General features: G+C 48.8%; 1 non-coding gene across 1 annotated transcript; it reads left to right on the top strand.

Annotated features, from left to right (window-relative positions):
- The first annotated feature begins 5887 nt into the window (after window positions 1-5887).
- LOC146182629 (U1 spliceosomal RNA) lies at window positions 5888-6053 on the top strand. Its single transcript, XR_014708981.1, has one exon. It is a non-coding gene; the product is annotated as a U1 spliceosomal RNA (small nuclear RNA).
- Window positions 6054-6844: the final 791 nt, after the last annotated feature.

Raw genomic sequence — 6844 nt, 5'->3', positions numbered from 1 at the left:
CCCTGGTTATACAGGGATCGCCGGAAATAAGCTGTGTAAACAGATCGCCCGCGATTCCCAGAACCTTGTTCGGGTGATCACCTGGTTCAGCCCAACGACAAGTGACGAGGCACACGCTCTAAAACATACCATGAAAGAGCAATACACGCAGCTAAAGGAACATTTTGCCCCTCTTTTCTGGCGCCCCACCCAGCCCTCACTATCCCCCAAAGCGGAGTCCTCCGTAAAACTCAATCAAAATGCCCTCATTGCCCCGGTGAGCCTCTACCTTTGTCACATGAGAGCTGACCCCTCGTGCCCTAACTCCCTCTACGCGCATCTTGAACGCTCTTTTTCCTCTGTCCTGCCGCCATACAATCATCACACTATCCCTACCCCCCACCTGTATCCTGGCCTGCCTGTCTGGAATCTTCTTCACCGAAGGACCAACTAGCCTTGGTACAGCAGGTTAATGACTGCGACATTGCAACTAGCATGGAAAAACACAAAGGACAGCGACAAAAGGTACTGACGGGACAGCACGCAAGACCAACTGACGTTTATTGCACACGTAACAAAATTTATACACTCGCATTAGGCGCATGCTCAGGAGACTGTTCCCCCCCTTTCCTTTATTAAGAAGCATGTTGTCATAACAAACAGTAAACATTTAAACCAAATTGACGCGCAAGAGTTTTGACAAATAGAGTATCTTTTTTTCGTGAGGGCTATTGAGGGTGTGCTCACGCACTTATCCCCTGCCTTATCATACAAAACGCCTCAAATATCTCCCTATCACTCTGCCTATGAAGCCGCCTCAGCACTCTCGTGTGGCTAAAAAGTGGAATGCATTTTATTGCGAAGCAATACTACTTTAGCTACCACCTCAGCCTGTCAAAAGGCGCGGCAGTGGCAGCCACGCTTGACCTTAAGCGTGACCTGGCTGTGTGACGTCATACCATCTGTGTAAGAGTGGGGGCTCAACTCGCGCCGTCGCCTTACGCGGTGGCAGTTACGGCCTGACTCCGTTCCCCTCACTAGTGGCGCTGCGCGCTGCGTGACGTCATACAATCTGTGTAAGAGTGGGGCTCAACTCGCGCCGTCGCCTTGCGCGGTGGCAGTTACCGCCTGACTTCTGCTCCTCTCACCAGTGGCGCTGTGCGCTGCGTGACGTCATACCATCTGTGTAAGAACGGGGGCACACCGTCGCCTTTCCAAGCGACGTGCGCAAGAAGTAGCTAGGCGGAAAAGGCGGTCAATGTCTTCGGTAGCAGAATCGACGACAGAAGGAGGAGAGGAAGGTACGAATTTTTCCGATAGTTTGGAACGTGCATCTACTAGCAGCACTACCAGTTCGGCGACTAAAGTAGTGAAAGGCGAAAGCCTGAGAAGTCTCACCTTGTCTAGCGTTCCTGCCAATCCCACACTTAAGCGCGCGCCAAGGAACGCCACGCTACAGGAGCGATGGCGTACAATCAAAACGCACACTTGTTGGAGAAAGTGTGTCAGATACTGCGCCTTTCTTCCAGACGTATGAAAAACCATACCTAAACATAGTACAGTCAAGCGTCACCATAACCATAACAGCAAACATAACCGGAGCATCACCATGGTGAATATAGCACAGCAAAGCATCACAACAAGCGGTACAATAGTAGTACCGAGGTGATAGTACCACGTATTGCTTCGCAATCACCAGACTTAACCAAGCTAAGCCACAGCCAATTTTTTCTTCTTTACTGCCTGTTGTTTTTATTCTGCATTTGCGGCAATGTGCGGCAAAACGGCCACCAGCCATCAGAGCTGCGAATGTAGCCCGGTGTTTTCGCAGCCTTTCATTCAGGCACTGGCCTGTTTGCCCAATATAACACTTACCACAGGTCAGTGGGATTAAATACACCACACCAATGGTGCAGTTCACAAAGCGCGTGGCGTGTTTCGTTGCGCAGGTTTTTGCCTGGACGAACTGTTGACCACGCGGCACATCCTAGACAGCTTTTGTGGCGCTGTTCAGACGACACGAATGCCGTACTTTCCCGCAGCCTTTTTGAGGCGATGGGACAAGTTGTGCATGTAGGGCACAGGCAACGGACGTCCCCGCAGGCCGTCATTACAGCAGCCTGCTGTCTTGCGTCCCTGTCGGAGCTCTTTAATAAGGCTCTCAGCGACGGACGCGAGTATGCTGTCACAGAAGCCAGCGCTACGCAGACGGAGGACCTGCTGCTGAACACTCATGTTCACTTGGTGCTCACAAGACTTCTGAAGAGCGGCTCTAAGGCAGTTCAGAGCTATTCCTCTTTTTACGGTTTTTGAGTGGGCCGAATTATAGCTAAGAACTGGCTGTTTTGAACGGGGTAAGCATGTCCAACATATTGAACGACTACTAAAACTAATGCTGATGTCAAGGTAACGCAAGCAACCCTCATTAGGAACCTCATGAGTAAACCTCAGACCTCAGATTCTGTTTTCGCTTTTAAAAGCACCCTTAGGGGTCAATAAACTTTTTAGATATTAGATTTAAGATTAATAAAAAGACTGTTGAGATATAAAAAGTGCTGTCAACAAAATTTAGAGCGTGGTGCGGCGATGCAGATAACAGCTGGATTGAACAAAATGGCGCCGCCCACGCCGCCCAACTCGCGCCGATCTACGCGCGCTTGCGCCACTTGCTCCCTGTTGTTTGCCCCGTTAAATATCTTTAAGTAATGCCATCCGTGCGCCGTGCATATCCAAGTTGTTGTTTGCAGCTAGTGTAAATCACTCCATTGTGCTCCGTCGTTCCTGCCTTCGCGCTGCTGATCCCCCAGCGCTGACCATCGACTCTGAAACTACTCTTACACATGACGAAAAACGCATGACTGCAGTGCGTCTACTTTTCACCTACTAATGTAAGTCCAACCGCAAGTGAAAACCAGTATTGCCAGTATATACTGCATGGAAGAGATACAAGAGAACCTTTCCCGTGGCTCAGTGGCGCCAAGCATGTTATCTGGTGAGCTCCAAGAAGCGTTGCATCTAATCTGTGCACAAGACGCATCTTGCAGAATTTACTTTGCCTACCCTGTCGTCTTCTTCTACTATGAGCAAGAAGGAAAAATCCATGCTTCACGGCATCGGTCTGCCCATACGTCCGCGCGAAGGTCTCTATTGAAATGTCTAGTTGAACACGGTACTGCGCGCTGAAGGGGGAGCCAACTGTGCCATGTATTTGAACTGCTTACATTGCATTACTACTAAATGTGCGTACAAGGCGTAGAACGTAAGTTGAGGCTGAGAGTCCATTGGTGGACTTGTAAAAAATGTCAGCCTTGCACCTAAAACAAACATTCTCTTTTTCAAGATTCTTTTCTCATGAGCTTCTTTCTCATGATATTCTTTTCCTTGGACATGTGGAGAAAAACTATGTTTACAGCGTATTCATTTCCTCGAATGTCTCTCCGTTTCCTTCTAGTCTTCCAACAGTGACTTTTGGCCAAACATGCTTTTGCCGTTATGTTTCGGCATGGTCCATGGTCTTTATTTTGGGCATTTCGCTGTTACAGTCGGTTAATCGTTTGGCTTCACTCTCTTGTTAACTGCCGCGTGCGGGTGTTTTATTAAGAAATATATCGGTACTGAGCGCTTCTTTTTCTGCGCATAAAAAGTTTCCAGGCTTTTCTCATTCTCAGGCCATGCGGTCATGCTGAAACAACAGATTGTCATGACGGCTCCAAACCTCAGAGATACAGTTCTCAATGAACGGTATAATTTTCAAGAACTTACATAGAAAAGTACTGAGGAGTTAGTATTGCTATAAAATTTCTACTTAAAAAGGCAGCACTGGTAATTAAGCTTCAGAAGGTGAAAAAATAACGAGAGTTTCATTGTAATAGTTAGTTGGCTAAAACTGTTACGACATGTCATTGGCCGTATACTGTCCAGTAGTGTTCCAGCCAGTTTTACGGAACCTTCAAACAAGATCTCTGGTGTCCTGAAGCTGAGCTTGTTTATGAAACCTCCTTATGCCTCTTTATGACTTCTTCTACCCTTCACTCGCCCCACCCCACGGTCAGGTAAATCTCACTGAACCGGATCAGTCGCAGCATGTATCGGACATTTTCTTTCATTATATTAGATGAATGCATATTCTTTACCTACTACATACAGCTTCTGCTTGAAGTGGTCCGACACTCGACCAAAACCGCCGCGCCGTAGACCAACTCGGCAAACTTATATCTGATATATCGTCGGACCTCAATACTGCTACATGTTTTTATGCGTCACGACAATCCCTGCCGCCTTCTTCAACCACTATACCAAGGGCTGTTTCATATTCCGGACCACCATCCCACCTCCTACATGATAGATGTTTACCGTTAAGCCGATACTATAATCTTAGAGCCGCTGAAGCCTGCCTAATATTTCACTGGTGCCCTGACACACTTCTTATAAGCCGATCTGCTCCTCACTGGAGGGAGGGGCTCTCTAGCAGCGCACTCTCTTGATGAGGAGAGCGATAGTATCAGAAAACGGGACAGGAGCCACGCGTCATGAACGCTCATGCTCTGGGTTGGTCTCTGAGGTAGACGAATAAAAAGCGTTTGGTTCGAGTCCTGTCTCGTAATGACTTCTAAATGTTCTGGAACCTCTCTTTGTACCATTACCTGCACCCTTGTGAATACAGTTCGCTTAGATATTCTCACACTGTGATCACTGTAGTAGGGAAGCAAGAAAACAGGTGAAGGCTTTCAAAGGAAACTTATAAGGTGTATGTAATTGTTTTGAAATTAGCTTAACTTGGGGTGGTTGCAACAACAAATGTGCTGAACGGTTATCAAAGGTCATACTGACCATCACTCAGCTGGTCTGAACATAAAATGTTGCAAAGACACCTTAGAGGTAAGGAGAATATCTGCAACACCTGTGATAACCCAGACATGACGTCTGACAGATGACACAAAATCATGAACCACATATTTACTTCAAAGCTCATTTATTGACACACCAGAGGTTAAGTGCGTATTGAACTGCGATTAACGAAAAATGAGGGGGCCACTTAAGGTCCGCCTTTGAGGGCGGGACGTGATAGTGTTACTGCCTCCCGCCTGCAGGTCCCATTGCAGGTTCTGGCTGAGAAAGCCGCTTAGCAGCACATAGCAGCACTCACAGTGTAGAAGCAGATGACACTCACACTCAGCTGGCGCAGCTACCGCCGCCGCCGACAGACCGATCGGCCACTCGAGGCGCGCTCGTCCAAGTGGGGACGTAGAAGCACGTGACAGCAGAGAGGGACCGCCCCCGGTGCAGGATGCTGCGAAATTTGTGTCGCCCCGACGCCGCTGGACTTCTGCAGGCGAACAAGCGCGATCCGTATGGCTTGTTTGGGAAGCTGGAAATCCTGGTCCTGGGAGAATTCCCATATGTGCTGTTGCACCCAACGACGGAGCAGTTAGTAATTCACCCCAACATTTTTCGCAAAATGAGTACGCCGCCCAGCCGCGGCAATCGGCCAAAGCGAGCGCCGGAGAACGTTTGCTGCGTTTGCTGTCTCCACTGCGCTGCTCGCCGCGAGAGGCGCCTCCATCGAGGCCGGAGTTACGTTCGCCCGTTGCCATGATACGCGCGCGAAATTAAATAAAAACAAATAAAGCATATACATACGGAGTAAGGGGTCGCGTGGTGCGCACAAACGAAGCTGCAATTTCTCGTGTACCGTTTTCTTTTTTTGTTGTTTTTTCTTTCCTCATACAGCTTTAACATTGTTTCAGAATACAGCTCTTTTTCAAACAAGTAGAAAGAGGTGAGGGTTTAAGGACTGCTCAACTTAGTCTTATACTTTGCCGCAAGAACTGAATCCTTGTGCGCCTCTAACCGGCGTCGCTTGGTCAGACAAGCGGGATGGCTATCGGAGCCGAGACGCGCATTGCTCACACTTCCATGGGTGTCGGGGCTGCCGTGATCACCTAGGCGGTGCCCCCAGGGAGAGGCGCGAGCATTGCACTACGCTCGTGCTGGCCCCTGCCTCTATCTCAAATTTGGGGTAGGTGGGGCATCTAATTTTTGGTAGTGGGGGACTGCGTTCGAGCTATCCCCCTACCTACACAAAATCAAAAATTAGAAATTTAAGAGCGTCCCTGCGTTTCGCGTCGGCTTTGCCTTCGTAACCAGCTCCGCAGTCGGGGTATTAAATGGCCTCAGGGCAGTACACTTCTGCAGGTGAGAAATTGTATTCATTCATTAATTTACAGCGTCTGCTGTCTCAGATGCACCACGTAGCAGCAGCAGCAGCCAATCAAGCGTTGCGGGGGTGTATCTGCAAAAGTATTTGTGTTTCTCCTCGCTTTTAAGCGGCGATTTCTATAATCATGCATGCAACATAGCGCATACGTGCGTCGAGTCGAACGTTATAAAACAGCTTAACTGTCCAGCTCCCGGCGTATATCGGGCCCCATAAGTGTACTGTGTACTGGATGTGTAATCCAGAGGCAATAGCTCTATGCGAGCGTGACACCTCCATGAGAGAAAGCCATGGTATACCGTCCCAACGGGCACCTCAGCTTTTCCAACCGCTGCGTACTGCCTTCACGTGTGCTGCTATGTGCGCCTTTCGTGAACTGCACATAAGGTAAACCACATAAGTTAAGGTTGCCGTTTCCGTTCGTCCCCGTACATACCTCTTGGCCCACACGAGACAAAAAGCGTGAGCTAGAGCCTAGATCTGAGTCCTTACAACAGCTGCCCCACTGCATTAGTTCATTGTTGAATGCTGCTGGCTGTTTCTAGGGGGTGTACAAAAAAATCTTGTGTTTAGCTTGTGGTTAAACCTGGAGTTACGCGAGTGCTATCTGCTTGGCTACGCTTAGGTTCGGCTTGAAAGCAAGGACGT

Source organism: Amblyomma maculatum, chromosome 7 (assembly GCF_055883805.1).
Source record: "Amblyomma maculatum isolate TAMU_Amacu chromosome 7, ASM5588380v1, whole genome shotgun sequence".
In the NCBI taxonomy this organism is placed as follows: Eukaryota; Metazoa; Arthropoda; class Arachnida; order Ixodida; family Ixodidae; genus Amblyomma; species Amblyomma maculatum.
This window is presented reverse-complemented; position numbering and strand designations above follow the sequence as displayed.